The 16,760-nt window shown below is 29.5% G+C and overlaps 1 pseudogene; it reads right to left on the bottom strand.

Moving 5' to 3' along the window:
- Window positions 1–414: 414 nt before the first annotated feature.
- LOC125369997 lies at window positions 415–1,413 on the bottom strand (annotated as a pseudogene).
- Window positions 1,414–16,760: the final 15,347 nt, after the last annotated feature.

Below are 16,760 nucleotides of genomic sequence, written 5' to 3'. Positions count from 1 at the left end.
TTCAGCATCATTTTCTTGACCACTGAATCAACTGGCAGCTTGAGGATAAGTTATTCAACCTCCTGTAATGCCCCTTCGACAGGAAAAAAAAAAAAGATTTAGAGATTTCATGGAAAACATTTGTTTTTCTTTTGTTGAGGTGGAAGATACTAAAACAGATGATCAATCAATTACAAAGGAACTACCTGGTTGACTCAAGTTCTGAGAAGCTTGTTTCTGATAGAATTTAGCTTTGAGGCAACATCACTTATGTTCATTCGCTCTCCTGGAAATTTAGCAGAACAAGCCACTCCAATCCACTGATGGAAAGGAAGCATTCCTCCATTTTGCTTCCATTTCGATTTCGAGTATTCTTTATGTTCGTCTCTGCATCGCCTTTTTTTTTCCGAAGGAGTATTGGATCTCAAATTTCTATCACTCCCTCTGGCGGAGCTGACTTAGCAAATTGATGAAGGTTCCAGTCCTTACTACTAGGCCTCTTCCCTGTGAGCATCTACAATAAGAGAATCCCATAGCTATAAACATCATCAAATGTCGAAATCCCACCTCCTAGTCCCTATTCTGCAATTTAAACATTAGACATTGTGAAATCCGATTAAGAAGATAATCCAACAGAACCTATTTAAGGAGTTGAACTCCTGATCTCGTGCACACTACGAAGGACACACTTGATTACTGGACTAGTAGCCTAATGGCACAGAGCGTATTTAGTAAGTAGCCAGCCCTCTGGCACAGCCTATTTTACATGAACATAGCACAACCAATAGTGCCTCTCAATCCAACAGAGCTTGAATTATTGGCAGAACGATTGTTGATGTCCTTCAAAAGGAATTTCCCTAGCCCAAAGTCATTAACATGGCCGGTAATTCACCATCAAGAAGAACATTGATGTGCTTCAAGTCACAATGAACAATTGTAATTTAACAATGATAATGGAGATTTTCAAGTGCAAAAGCAATATCAATGGAAACGTTTAATCTTTGAATAAGATTTAACTTCTTGGTTTACCACATGATCTCCATATGCTGCAATCGCTAGATGCAGCCAGTTTTCCAGGCTTCCATTAACCATGAACTCATAAACTAGAGCCTTGAGATCACTGTGTTAATAATCAATGCCAGAACATGCAGTGAGCACCTTCACAAGATTTCGATGTCTAATATTTTTCAAGGCTTCACGTTCAGCCATGAATGAAGCTCTCAGCTGCTTTATGATTCTGAAGGTTGAGCACTTTAATACTTGATTTAGGAGAGAATTCAACAATGTTGGTCAGGTCACAACCTTATAAGAAGGAATTTATGAAAGAAGTCGGAAATAAAAACAAAATGCCAAATGCATATTTATTATAATCCTAAACTTTGACCATTTAGTTAATTTAACACTTTAACTTTCAATTTAACCTAACAAATACATGAGCTGCTTTTTTGTGATACTTTAACATTTTTTTATTTGTATTTTTATTCAATACGTCTATATATATAAACACAAAAGTGTTTAAATATTACCAGAACATAAAGTTTAAGTATATGTTAGGTTAAATTGAAAGTTGAAGGTGTTTAGATATTAAATAAAATAAAATTTAAATGTTTGTTAGGTTAAATTAAAAGTTAAAGTGTTAAACTGACCAATTAATACAAGTTTAGGAGCATAAATATATATTTAGCATAAACAAAAAGAATAAAGATCCTTTTAGACATTTAATTACTGCAAAAAGGATGGTCATAAAAAGGAAATTTATTTCAAGCTAGTTTGTTATCCACAATGGCGACCTAAACATTCTCAAGAGTCTGGCGAGTGGAAAAAATGGATTAAGGAATCTAATAACTGGAACAAGAATTCAAAGGAGCCACATTTCAAGTCTCATAATTGATTTGCAGCACAGACAGTCGCTAAAGAACCACTTAGCATCCTCTTGGTGAAAATATTACTCCTCATAACTATACATCAAGATATCTAAAAAGCAAGGTCCTAGCTAATGGAAGAGGTTTGAGCCAACAGCATGAACATCATGTGGAAGAAGTCTAGAGTGCAACTAAAGGAACAGTGGGGAAAGAAACCACTGTCATGCCAATTTAGTGGAATTAAATTATATCATTATTAGTTTTTGTTGATTTATTATTTTCTTGTAGTTAGTTAATTATTTGGTCAATTGCTCTTTTATTTGTTAGCGAGAATATAGAAGAATATTATCCAAGTAGATTAATGATATATTTCCTCTTTTTTTCAAAATTCTCTCTACTCATATCTCTCTCTCTCTCTCTCATTCTTCCTCACATTCTTCTTTCTTCTGTTTTGTTCTTATTCTCCTAATCTTTTGTTCTGGCTTCTGCCACTCTAATGCTCCAGGACCCTAATAGTTTGGTTTTAGAGTAATCAGATCCTGAGGAAAACTTATATCTAGCTACACCTAGAGACATAGAAAAGAAAAAATAAGGCTACTATTAATGAAGCTTCACAACTTCAGTTGCTGGAGGAGCATATCAAGGTGATGGATCAAAAAGGTAAAAGTTTTCAAAAAGGAAATTTTTGGTCATATGCAAATACATGATCAAAAGATTCAAAAATAACAGGAAGGTAGTCAAACTATGCAGCAACAACTAGAGCAGACCGTGGAAATGCTCAAGACCTCGACCTAAGCTTCCACTACAAAACCATCACCAGATCCAACCCCAATACTAACTGTAAATCCAAGACAGATTTATATTTCAGCTCTTGAGGTAAAGGAATCCTTCTATCTCCTTCCATCACAACTAAAAATGTAAATGGATGTCAAACTAGTATCAACACTAATACTGGCCAATCAAATTGGAAGTCTAATATGAATAGTTTTGGTGGTAGAATGCCTAAAATCGAGTTGAATAGTTTTAATGGATCTAATCCTAGATTGTGGATTAGGAAATATGAAAGGTATTTTACGTTGTTAATAATTCCAGCATAGCAGAAAATAGATATGGCTTCTCTCTACCTTAGTGAGAAAGCAGACATTTGATTTTAGGGTTGGCAAGCTCAGAATCAAGCCAGTACCTATGAAACCTTTAGAGAAAAATTATGTAAAAGATTTTAGGAGCTCACTATTGAAGATGCAATGGAGGAGTTCAATAAGCTGAAAGCAGAATGGTTCTATAGTTGAGCACTAAGAGAAGTTTGATGAATTGAAATCCTCATGTTGGAGTATCATCCATGGTTGGGAGGATATTATTTTGTTTCCAACCTCATCAGTGGGTTAAGCAAGGAATTGAGGCCCTTGATCAAACTGTTTAATCCTTTTTCATTGCTACAGGCTTGTGAATAGGCCAATTTGTAAGAATAGTCTATGCAAGCCGTACTTAAGAAATAGAAACAACCAATCATGTTAGAGTATCATCCATGGTTGGGAGAATATTATTTTGTTTCTAACTTCATCAATAGGTTAAGCAAGGAATTGAGGCCCTTGATCAAACTATTTAAGCCTACTTCATTGCTACAGGCCAAATTACAAGAACAGTCTATACAAGCCATACTTAAAAAACAGAAACAACTGATTTCAAACCTAGTAACCCTCCTTATACCACCAATAAGACCCCATCCATAAACAACTCCAACACCTTTAAAACTTACTAGAAACCTTAGGCAAATTATTTCACCAACCTACCTTCAACTTATACCAGTAAACCAAATATTGTTCCTAGAAGAAACTCTAGATTGTGATATAAGTGTGGAGGCAGGTATTTTGTAGGACACACCTGCAAGACTAAGCAATTGAATATATTATCTGGAATGGAGGAGAATAAGAAGCTTGCAGATGATGTTGTGGAGGAGAAAGAGCCTGAGAAAGCAATTGATAGTGTGAGATTTCAATTCTTGCCATTGGGGCACTAAAGCTACTAACTCATTGAAGATAAAAAAGTATGTTAAGAGGAAAAGATAATGTATTGGTAGATAGTGGCAGTACCCATAGCTTTGTGGATACTAAAATGGTTAAGGAAGTTGGACACCCTTATCAAAGGCCAAATTTTATGGGTTATTGTTGCTAATGGACAAAACATGATCAGCAAGCATGCTTCTGAGGAATTTAAATGGTGCATGCATGATCATGAGTTTGAATATGATTTTAGAGGGCATAAATTATTTGACTTTGTGAACATGAAGTTGTCTTTCAAGAAAGGCATTGACCGTATTGAGCTTACAGGAATTACTATAACAACAAACCTCGGGTCCATGACGTGCAAGAGTCTGCAGAGAATGATCAAGAAAAGATGGCATCATTATGTTGGCTAACTATTTTCTATGACTTGTGTTTCCACCCTTGAACAACAACCTCAATCCACACTAGACAGGCTTGAAATACCTACTACTATCTACATTACTTCACCAATACACTAATGTGTTTGAATAGCCGAAAACTTACCACTAAACAGACAACATGACCATGTTATTCCTTTAAAACCTGATTTCGAGCCAGGTAACATCAGGTTAGACATGTACCCCTTATTTCCAAAAGAATGAAATTGAAAATCAAGTCACATAAATGCTTAAAGTGGTATCAATCAAACTAGTACCAGTCCTTTTATGTCACTTGTGTTATTGGTGAAAAATAAGGATGGAAGTTGAAAGTTCTGTGTTTTTCCTATCCCAATTGTAGAGGACTTGCTAGATGAGTTGAAATGGCCTAGTTACTTTATCAAGTTGGACCTTAGAGTTAGCTACCATCAAATCAGGGTTAAAGTGGTTGATGTGCATAAGACGGCTTTTAAGACTCATCAAGGCCATTTTGAATTTTTGGTTATCCCTTTTGGCCTCACCAATGCCCTTACAACTTTTCAGGCACTGATGAACAATATCTTTAACCCTATCTTATAAATTTCATTTTGGTATATTTTGATTACATTTTGATATATAATCCCACTTTTGAAGTTCATATTCAACAGCTGTGAGTGACATTGCAAGTTCTAAGGCAATATCAGTTGTTTGTGAAACTTTCTAAGTGCAATTTTGCTTAGCATTAGGTAGAATACTTGGGGCACATTATCAATTAAGAGAATATGAGTACAAATCCAACTAAGATTGAAGCAATGAGGAATTGGCCCTTACCATCCAATATCAAGTCCTTAAGAGGAATCCTAAGCCTCACAGGCTATTACAAAAAGTGCATAGAGCTATGGGATTATCAATGTGCCTCTCAGATAACTACTAAAGAAGAATGCATTTAAATGGAGTTCTGAAGCTGAGGGAGATTTCCAGCAATTGAAAGAGGCTATGTGTAATGCCTCAGTGCTTGCATTACATGATTTCACCAAGACCTTTATGCTAAAAATTGATGCTAGTAATAAAGGAATTAGTATTGTGCTTATGCAGGATCAGAGACCATTGGCTTTCATCAGCAAGACCATGAGTGTTATGCATCAAGATGCCTCTATTTTATGAAAAAGAATTGATAGCAATAATCTTCAATGTGACCAAGTGGATGCACTATCTAGGTAATGATCACTTTCTAATTAAAAAAAAAAAGAATAGGATAGTATTAAATTTCTTTTACTATAAAAATTGCATACTCACATCTAGTAAAGATGCCTTGTAAGATTATTGAGCTTGATTATAGTATATTATAAAAAAGGAGTAGCAAAATATGGTAGTTGATGCCTTGTCAAGAAAAGGGTGGCATGAGTAAGGAATGGGGAGTTGTTATACTACATCATCACAATTTTACCAACTTAGATGTAAAAGGTAACTACTAGCTACAAGAATGATAAGGTTGTTTCCAGTATCGTTAAAGCATTATTATTACTAAGCCAAATTATACCTATGCAAATGGGGTTTGAGGTATAAGACCAGGGTGGTTGTTGGTGATAATGATGATCTCAAAAAAAGAATTTCGCAAGTAGTCCATGATTTCTTAATTAAGGGCCATTTTAAGGTCAGGAGAACTTATAGCATATTAAATTCATATTTCTTTTTGTCAATAATGAAGTTTGATGCTTACAATTGGGTAATGAAGTGTAACACATATTAGAGGTGCAAGATGGAACATTTCTCCTCTCCAAGGTTGCTATAACCATTACCTATGGCTGAGACAACTTGGATTTCAATCTCTAGGGATTTTATTGAGCAACTACCAGGGTCCGAAGGGAAAGATTTTATAATGGTAGTGGTGGATAGGTTCAACAAATATGCTCATTTCATTCCATAGGCACACCCTTTCACAACTACAAAGGTAGCTCAGGTGTTTCTTAACAATGTCTATAAACTTCATGGATTACCTAAAGACGTTACAACTAACAGATATAAGGTATATACTAGTGTGTTCTAGCAAGAATTATTTAAAAATTTATAGGGTTGAAACTCAAACTCAACATTTCCTATCACTCTTAGAACGATTGACAATAAAGAGAATCAACATGTGTTTGAAAAATTATCTGAGGTGTATGTCGTTTCAGAAGCCAAGATTATGGAGTAGATGGCTTTATCTAGCTGAGTGAGGTACAACACCATATTTCATTCCAATTTGAATATGTCACCATACCAAGCATTGTCTGGTAGAAGTCCTCCTCAAGAATTCTAGAGGTTCCTACTTAAAATACATTTGTAGTTTCAGTTGATGATTTTCTTAAACATCAATAAGAGATGAATCACATTATCAAAGACCTTTAGCATAAGGCTTGAAATATATACAAGCAATTCGCAGATGGTAAAAGAACTGAAAGAACTTTTGAAGAGGGAGACATGGTCTGGCTTAAGCTGCAACCTTATAGGCATAACTACAAGGATATGCCTTAAACTTGCTACTAAGTTTTATGGCCCTTACAGAGTGGTTGGTAAGATAGTGTTAGTGTCATACAAATTTGAATTACATGCTTCCTCTCAAATTCATCATGTTTTTCATGTTTTCTTGGATGTCACATATTAAATATGGTATTTGTCTCTCAAAGCGAACATCAAGACCGAGTATAGAAAAATTAATTATGCTGTTAAACTCAACAAATAGAGAAAAATCAATAAAAAAATTTTATAACTTTAATCTACAGTTAGCTATTAATATTATTATTAATTGTTAAAAAAATTTTAAAAAAAAATCAAGCGTGAAAGTAAGAAAAGTCTATCTATAACCTTCCCAACCACGATTTTTTCTTTCGAGGCATTTCACCTCGAAATAAGAACTGAATTAGTAGAATTTGAAGAGGCTATTCAAATATCTATATTTTCCTTTTCAATTTAAATGCCTTTCTTGAAAATCCGCACTTTTCCAAATCCAGAAAACAGACAAAATTTTGGCTTGGTCTCGGATTTTTTATTCTATTTTAGGAATCGGTATCTAATAACTTCAACAATTCCAATAGAATTCAATACATTTCCACTGCAGTGTCTGATCTACATCATATGACATTCATGATTTATATGTTTCTCCAAACTCTTCTCATGTTCATTTTGATTTTGTTGAGCATGATCCACTTGAACCAATTGGTAACTCTACATCTCCTACTTCTTCTTCCTTACCAATTGATGAACTTGTTATACCATATCTTAGAAAGAGCCAAAGAACTCATAAAATTCCTCAATACTTACATGATTATAATTATAATTTTAAGGATTGAACTTTGAATTCTTCCAACTTTTCTTGTTCAACATTTCATCCCATTTATCATTTTCTTTCTTATGACACACTTTTATTATCTCATAAACATTTTAGCATCCTCAATATGGAAATGATGTCAAAAGATTTCTTAATTTTGTATTTCAGCATTTAGTTGAACAAGATACGGTCTGGTGTCCATGCAAAAAATGTTGGAATACATAATATAAGGATAGGCCTGCTATTCATTTCCATTTGTTAAAGCATGAAATGGTTGAAAGTTATACCACTTGGAATTATCATGGAGAAACAGTTAGTGACCCTGTAGTAGATTTTGGCACATAGGGTAATGAATTGAGTGTTAATGATGATATGCTCGGGCTGTTACATGATGTATATGGTGTATCTAGTATAGATGGTACCGTACATGATTATGCTAGTGAGGAAATTGAAATTGAAGAGCCATGTGGTGATGCTACTGAAAATGAAGAGTCTCGTGGTGATGCTACTTAATTTTTCAGTTTGCTAGATGCTGCTAAAGAGAACTTATAACCAGGTTGTGAATCTTCAAAATCGGTTACTGTAATTAAACTCCTTCACTTGAAAAGTTCAAATGGTTGGACAAACAATTCTTTTAATGGCTTGCTTGAATTTTTAAGGATGATAGTTTCAAATAGAAATGACTCATTACTAGATTCTTATTATAGTGCTAAGAAATATATTAATAATCTAGGTCTAGGATATATGAAGTATGTTGTGTGTGATGACAACTGTATTTTGTATTGGGATGTCAATATGAATTTACAAACATGCTCAATTTGTGAATTGTCTAGGTGAAAATTTGTCAATGGGAATAAAGTTATGCCTAAAGTATTACATTATTTTCATTAAAGCTAAGGTCGAGCACTAACTATTTTTTAAAAAAAAAACTATAAGTAATAATGAAGGATATTAATTAAGTTTTAATAATTTTAATTTTCTATGGTAGATGAGAAATTATAACTTAAATATATTTTAACATTATAATAAATGTATTAATATATATGATGCTCTTCTTATTTTCCATCCAGTTTAAAACATCTCACAATTTAGATAATTAGTGTATAAATTCATATAAATTTTCAAGTAAAAGACAAAGCATTTTTATAATAATAATAATAATATTATTATTATTATTATTATATATATATATATATATATATATATATATATAACTTTTTTTATTTTTTATTTTACATTTTGTCAATATATTGACCACAACAGCATACATTAAAGTTACATTTGATTCCCATGGTTGTACTTTTTAGGAGCAGAAGAGTAATGAGTTTATTACTGTTGGCAAAGAAACTAATGGTCTCTACATACTTTATGATTCTTCACAATATTACTTCTTCTTCCTTCCATGATATTTCACATGTACATGCCATGTTGCTACTAAGCTGTCCCCAAGTTGCTACAGTCTGTTACTAGTTTACATTGCTTAGCTCACAACTTGTAATTTTAGTATTGTTATCAATCTAGTATTTAATCATTTAGTCTATTAGCTGAGCTGTCATATGGTGATCAGTAGAGTTACTTAGAATCAGTTTCACTCTCTTATGTATAAACACAAGAATGCAGCAAAGTTGTTTGGCTTAACAATTTTTTTCTGCAAATATATTAAAATATCCATATTTTTTATTTGTGTATTAAATTTAAGTTTTTCTTATTTTTCTATTCTTTTACTATATTAAAATATTACAAATATAATTTTTATGGTTTTAATTGATTTTTGATTTTCTTTTGATTTCTTTTTGAATAAGATAACCGGTCAATTAAAAAACAGCTAAAAAGCAACTGGAAAACCACTCACATCATAAATCTAAAAAAGAGAGTTAAAAACAGTATATTATTTTAAAAGAATATACAGTAAAAATCATATTTACTAATTTCGAGATATTTTTTTAATTTTTTTTTTTTAGTAACTAAGGATCTGTTTGGTTCAGCTGATTAGTATAACTGGTAGCTGATAGCTGATACATGGTAACTGATAGCGAATAGTTGGGAGCTAGTAGATGATTCATATAAGTGTTTGATAATATTTTTAAATTGTAGCTGTTGGTATGTAAAATGACTAATATGGGTATAATTCATATATAAACTATAATCTAGTTTATATTATACAAAATAATTAAAACAATAGCGATGATATTAGTAAAATATTTATAAAAAAAGATATCAAACTATTAATTATAATTTATATTTGATACATAAAAATTGTACTATTGTGAACGATTTTAATTCATCACAAAAACCATTAACACTAGCACATATAAGTATATATTATTATTTGTTGATAATTCTTAATTCGTGAAGAAAAAACAATCATTATTTTGTCAATCATAACAACAAGAAACAAGAATTAAACACGTGATGATCTAAATTATATAAATATATATTATAGATAAAAGGATCAATTATTGACAGAGTTGAAATTTTACGTACCGATAATAAATAGATTATAAGAAAGAGAATTACCGTGTATTTTGAATAAAAATAAAAGCAACATCAATTTTAAAATTTAAATAGTATGATAGTTTTATCTTGCATATAAATATATCATCACGAGTTGGCTAAAAGCTTCTAAAAGGAACTTATCCTATCAACTGCTTTTTGAGTTTAAATTAGCTATCAGTAATTGATATTAAATCCTCGCCAGACAGATTTTGTCCAGCTGTTGAATACAAATAAGCTAACAACTAGTTTTCTGAACCAAACATCCTCTAAATTTTTCTCTCATAAATCCATAATAAATTTAAAAAGTTAATTAATGACATTTTATATTATAAAATCCAAATCACATCTTATATTATACATTACTTAAAGTAAGATCTAAAGTTTTATGTCTAAATCTTAAATCCAAATGCATGAATCTAAAAAAAAAAAAATTACTTAAAAGTTAAAACCTACTCCTAATGTTGAACTTTGGAAACTTATTTTATTAGGTCTTAAATTTATATTCTGTTGCATTAACTTTTTATATTCTTAGTTGTGTTACAAGCTTAAATATTTTATGCATCCCGTACGGATTTATCTCATTGGTCCAAAAAACTTGACTAATACCATTATAAAAAGTCAATTAAATCCATTTTTATGCTCCTAAACTTTTTTTTTTTTCAATTTTGTTGGTTGAATTTTTTAAACTAGTAAAATAATTATTTCTGAAGGAACTTGATTTAGCACATTTACAAGTGCAAAAGCTTTGTACAATACAATTAAAGTTTAGGAAGTTAATAACATAAAAATGTGAGAGTTGAAGGATTCGAAAATGGGTCTGGGTCTATCCTCACTTGAAAAAACTCCTGAGCTCCGGGATTTCCAATTTAGCTAATATAAAACAAAAAGAAAGAAAGCGAAGCTAAATAACATTTTCAAAGAAGAAAAACTGCAATACTGTTGGTTTTGAAAGCATTTGTATAGAATTGTACCCAACAAGAAATAAGAGAATAAGAAGGATACACAAAACACCAAAACTCAAGAATGGAAAAAATAGGAAAAGGGGAAGAGAAAAAAAAAAAAAAAAAAAAAAAAAAGGAAGAAAGAAGAAAGGTCCCAAATATGAACGAAATGTAGCATGTTAGACAAAACAAGTGGGTCATTTAGAATGGGGTCACAAAAGAAAAAAAAAAGGGTTAGAGAGCCATGTTTGATTTCTGTAGTCTGAACCGACCAGAAAACCAGGGGAATAAAGTTATAACCAGCACATGCCTCGGCAGCACACTGCCTATTTCTCTTCATGATTATTTATTTTTTTATTTTTCTTTTCCTTTTTATTTCAAAAACCCAAAAAAGAAAAAAAAAAGAAAAAAAAAAAAAGAAATCTCCTTGTAATTTGTAACATATGAAACAAAGACCACACTAGGCCTTTATCATTTTGTCCCTCACTTTGATACATCTTTTTCGTTTATATTTGACCTAGAGGGAGATCACATCAGCTTTCAAAAAAAGAGGGATTTTTCTTTTCTTTTATTATTTTTTTAATTAATATAAAGAAAAGGAAGTGTAAATTTTATTATTACTGAAAACAAAGGAGAATGATAAATATCAACTTTTTCTTCGTTTTTTCTATTGTTTTGGGGTTTAAATAGTTACATTAATTTCAGTAATAACGAGATATTTGAGTGGCTTTATTTATTTATTTATTTATTTATTATTGTGTATGATTTAATAATTAAGGAATCAATCGCAGGTGACATAATCCCTTTTAGCTCCAACTTTTTATGCAATTTCATTTTTTATTTATTTTTATTAATATCTGTTTTTAAAATGATTTTTCGTTATCATTAGACAAGGAAAATGGTTATCCTTTCATAATTTCGAATTCTTTTAGTTAGATTTTAGACAATTGTGATTTGAAATGGAAAAAGATTAATGAATATAGAAACTTTAATTATTGACTTAATTTTGTAATAGAAGTCATTCGTTTAATAATTGGAAAAGATTAGTTATAACAGAGATTACTAGCTAATAAAAGAATAATAATATTAATATTTAATTATGTATATTTCTTACTTTAACTCTTTTAATTATTTCTTCCTAAATTATAAAAATTTTCAATTTGCATTATTTCCATAAATAATGGGATCTAACTTTAAATGTTTAGTTATTAAACATTAAGTTAGATAAATAATATTAATATAAAATAATCAGCCTGGCATGAGGAAGGGTGATTTCTTTAGAATGTTCAAAAGACAACTTTCTAAAACCCCACTTTCATAGACTCATAAATTCTTGTAAAAGAAGATTAGAATAAACATTTTATAAGGAAAAGGAACAAATTAATCCTCCACTTTACCAATAAATATAATCACATGCACTTTGAAGACACATGTCACACATGCAGGTGGGAAGTATAAGGCTAAATAACATGTGTATCAAATCACAAAATCCAATTATTTAGTCATTAGCATTAATTAATAATTAGGGAGGCCTGGTTACATAATGACATTTTTATTACAGTACGTTTTCCTTTTAACTGGTTCTGTACTTTTTCTTAAGCTATTCAGCGGGTCCTACTTTGTTTCTTTAACTTCAATGAAAATGGACTGACAAAGTTGTTAGGAGATAATTACCTTCTTAACAAAAATGATTAGGATCACCATGGAGCTATTGTATGAAATATAAATTACTGTTAATAATTTTAGCTATAAATATCTTTTAATAAAATTCTATGACTGTAAGAATAGTCTTATAAAATGGATAATAAAAAGTAATTTTTTAATTTTTATATCATTTCAAAATTTTTTGAAACTAATTTAAATTTCAAAAAATTAAATTGTAAAAATACTTTTTTCTGTTTTAATTTTTTTTTAAACTAAATAAGGATTAATATGGTTGGTTTTGAATAAAAATTAAATTGATAATAACAATAGAATCATAAAGAATTCTCAACGAGCTAAAACTATTGAAATAATGGTATTAATAAATTTAAATATAAATTATTAATAATTTAATTTTTTAAAATATTAAAACATGATAAAATAAAATTACAGAAGTCTTTATATTAAAAAATTAAACTATGTAATAATCTCAGATGGTAATACTTTAATTTGAATGCAAAAGGTGATTCAAATTTAAATTGGGAGTGTGATTGTTGGGTATTTAATTGATTCAGTATGGAGTCAGAATGAAAGCAAACGGCATTGGTACACGTAAGTTGTAGTTCGAATTTGACAACGCAAAGTTGTGTAGAAGAGTGTAATAATTAATAAAAAAAAAAACAATTTATAAAATTAAGGACATGAAAATTGTTGATTGCAGAGGTGCTGCCAAGTGATCAGTTGCATGCAGGGAATGTGCAGAACATGCTGTACATTTCATGCTGCTTCACTGTCTCACCCTTTGTCACATGCCCCTATAGCCACCACCCCTCACCCCCTTCTTCTTCTTCTTCTTCTTCTTCTTCTTCATAAACCCTTTAATCCTCTTGCCAATCTCTCTCTCTCTCTCTCTCTCTCTACAAAGATAATGCATGTGCTTGCCCATGTGCTCTCTTTCCCTCTCTTTTTCTCTTGGCAATTGAGGGTCTTTGCTGGCCCATATCACCTTCACATGCACCCTTCAAGGAAGCCACAATCATCTTATACAACTTGTTCTGCATTCTTTTTGCCTCTTTTGCCCTTCCAATTCTTACCTTTTTTCACCTAAACTCCCATGCCCTTTGTTTAAAAAAGGAAATTTTGTTTTTCTTTGCTTTGAATTAGGGCATGATTCTTTCTTTTTTGCCTTCCTTGTTTTTGCTTTGAATCATTTGCCACTTATGATCAATTTTCTATTCAGAATTAGGGAATTTTACTATTTGCCTGTCGGTTCAGTTCAGTCCGTACCTCACTTTTCTGATTCAGCCTTGTTTATTAATTGTATTAAGGCAATCTCATATGTCTATCCATTAATCTTTCTTTAGGTTGCATCATTAGATAAATTGCATGTGCCATTTATGGTGTTGAGTTAATAATTTATTAATCCAGTTTATTAAATAATGACTTCATTAAACAAGTTACTATTAGACATGTTTAATATAAAATGGTTGGTCATTGAAATCTTATAACTAAAGTTCTTACAGTTTTTATTTATTATAAAGCTAAATGAATTATGTATAAATTATGATTAATTTTTCACGATAACAATTATTATTTGGTACCTACATTAATAAAATGAGATATTCAGTTCGAGAAATTATTAGCTTTGAAGATTTAATCAATCAGGTACTAATCCAATTGATAAAATTCTTAAAGTTCAACTATTTCTTTCATTACTTAAATTTCAATATAAAAAAAAAAGGTTGAGATATATAATATTTGACACATCTATAATTATTTTTTACATATAAGAATTATACTAATAATTATAATTATAAAGAATATAAAATAATTAACATATTAACTAATAAATTTTTAATTAAATAATAATCTTGTTTTCCTCATTTATATTACATGTTAACAATTATATCATTTATTTATTAAATTGTCAGTGTATAGATTTAATTTAGTGTAAATCAGGTTGTTACATATATAAAAATTTTGAAATATATAATATTCTAATTTAAATTTTATTTATTAAAAATATTATAATTAAAATAATAACAATAACTGCAATTTAATTTAAGTGAATTGGTGTCTCAATCTCTTAAATGAGTCCAAAAGTGGACTCTCATATTCAAATCAATATGTCCAACATATCATAACTTGTAATTAACAGAGACTATCTTGATTGGTAATAATTAAGGGATTTGGAGGGCGTAATGGGAATGAAGAATTTGAATCTCAAAGTCTTTGTTTTCACATGTGCCACTCCAGATAGGCAGGCTTTTGCTGCCAACTGAGTCCCCTCTCCATATGGCTCGCAAGTTGTGCCCTCCTTCCCGCTTTTAACTTTTCAAGTGAAAATCCTGAATCGATGTCGTTTTCCGCTGCGCAATTACAATACTAACCTTCACTTGATACATAAATATCTGCTTTGTGTAGGGACCTTATCCCACTAAATCAGGACCCCACACTTCAATATCATGTGGCCCCATAAATCAACGACAAATTTGCTATTAAATGATCTGGACCATTGAACCTGTCCATCTCGCATGATCTCCTGGTTCCCTGCCCCACCTCACCTTCCTATGCCTTCCTTGTTGGATATAATATATAAATATTTGAAAATTATTCAATTTAAATTGCAAATGCTCCATTATTAAACTATTAGAAAGAAAATATGGATTTAGGTAATAATTTCCTTTTGGATTTTAAAACTGAGCTGATTTATAGGATATCAATTGTAAAAGGTGTGCGTGGGTTATATAAGTTATAACTTATTTATAAAATTAGTATTATTAGGAGTGTAAATTATTATTATAAAATTATAAGATATTAATATAATATTATATTTTATAAGTACTTTTATTATATAAATATAAATTCATGCATTATTATATATTTTATGAATTTAATAGATATTTAGATTTTAAATAAATTAATAAAGTACTATAATAATAATAAATTATAAATTAATATATCAATAAATAAAATTAAAAAGTATATGTATTTTTATTTTTTATCTTCAATTTTTTATAAAAATTCATATCGAGTTATTTGAATTTCATTATAAGTTTATATAATATGAGTAATTCAACAATTTCTTATAGGATTATAAATGTATGTGAAATAATCATAGGGTTAAGATTGAATGAGATTAATTATAAATTAATTTTTAAAATTAAAAAACTAATTACTAATTAATTCTATTAGAATTAAAAAATTAAATTAATTACATATAGGATTAGGATAAATTTAATAAAATATTTTAGCCAGTTTAAAAATTTATTTTTGCTTCGTGCTCATATATTATAGATTATAATTTATAATTTTATTTTTATATTTTTTTAAATTCTCCTAATTAATCTGCTATACAATAAAATCTCTCTATAATAATACTTTATATAATTATAAAAGCTTTCAGTCTTAATTTGAGCAAGTCTTAAATTAGAATAAATTCTCTATTGTAATAAGTTATAAATTTTTTAAATTTTATCTTAACAAACTATTCCTTTATATATTAATATTTGTATATAAATCTCTTAGAAAATATATATTATGTTACGTTAAAGGTGTCATTTCACTAATAAAATTAAATATTAAATTCAAAAAATATTTTATTATTCAAACTCCTATTAAATTATAATTTTTTAAAAACATAAATTTTATTTAATATCAAGTAAATGGCTATGTCAAGATTTTTCACTATATATATTTACATAGTTTGTTGCTATTCAATGTCTCTTATTTTAAGTTTGAGTGCATAGAATCATTCATTCTTAATTATTATTATATTATGGAGTAGTTATTTTCATGTATACCACTTTATCATTGCCATGTGCACAATGTGAATTACTTTTTCTTCATTTCTATTCTTTAAAAGTAAATCATTATCATAAGAAAATAATTTATAATATATATTATTATTATATAATATTATATATATATATATAATATCATATATATACCACTTTGAAAAATTATTTATATAAGAATCAAATAATAGATAAAGAAAAGGAAAACTTCTCTAATAATATAATCCTCATATTTGAAATTTAGTGAGGTGAAAAAGAAGTTCACTGAACAGTACGCTAATTAAAATTATATGCATTAAAACTTTGATTTATGACTTTGTAATTCTTATACAAGAGAAA

Source organism: Ricinus communis, chromosome 5 (genome assembly GCF_019578655.1).
Source record: "Ricinus communis isolate WT05 ecotype wild-type chromosome 5, ASM1957865v1, whole genome shotgun sequence".
Lineage (NCBI taxonomy): Eukaryota > Viridiplantae > Streptophyta > Magnoliopsida > Malpighiales > Euphorbiaceae > Ricinus > Ricinus communis.
This window is presented reverse-complemented; position numbering and strand designations above follow the sequence as displayed.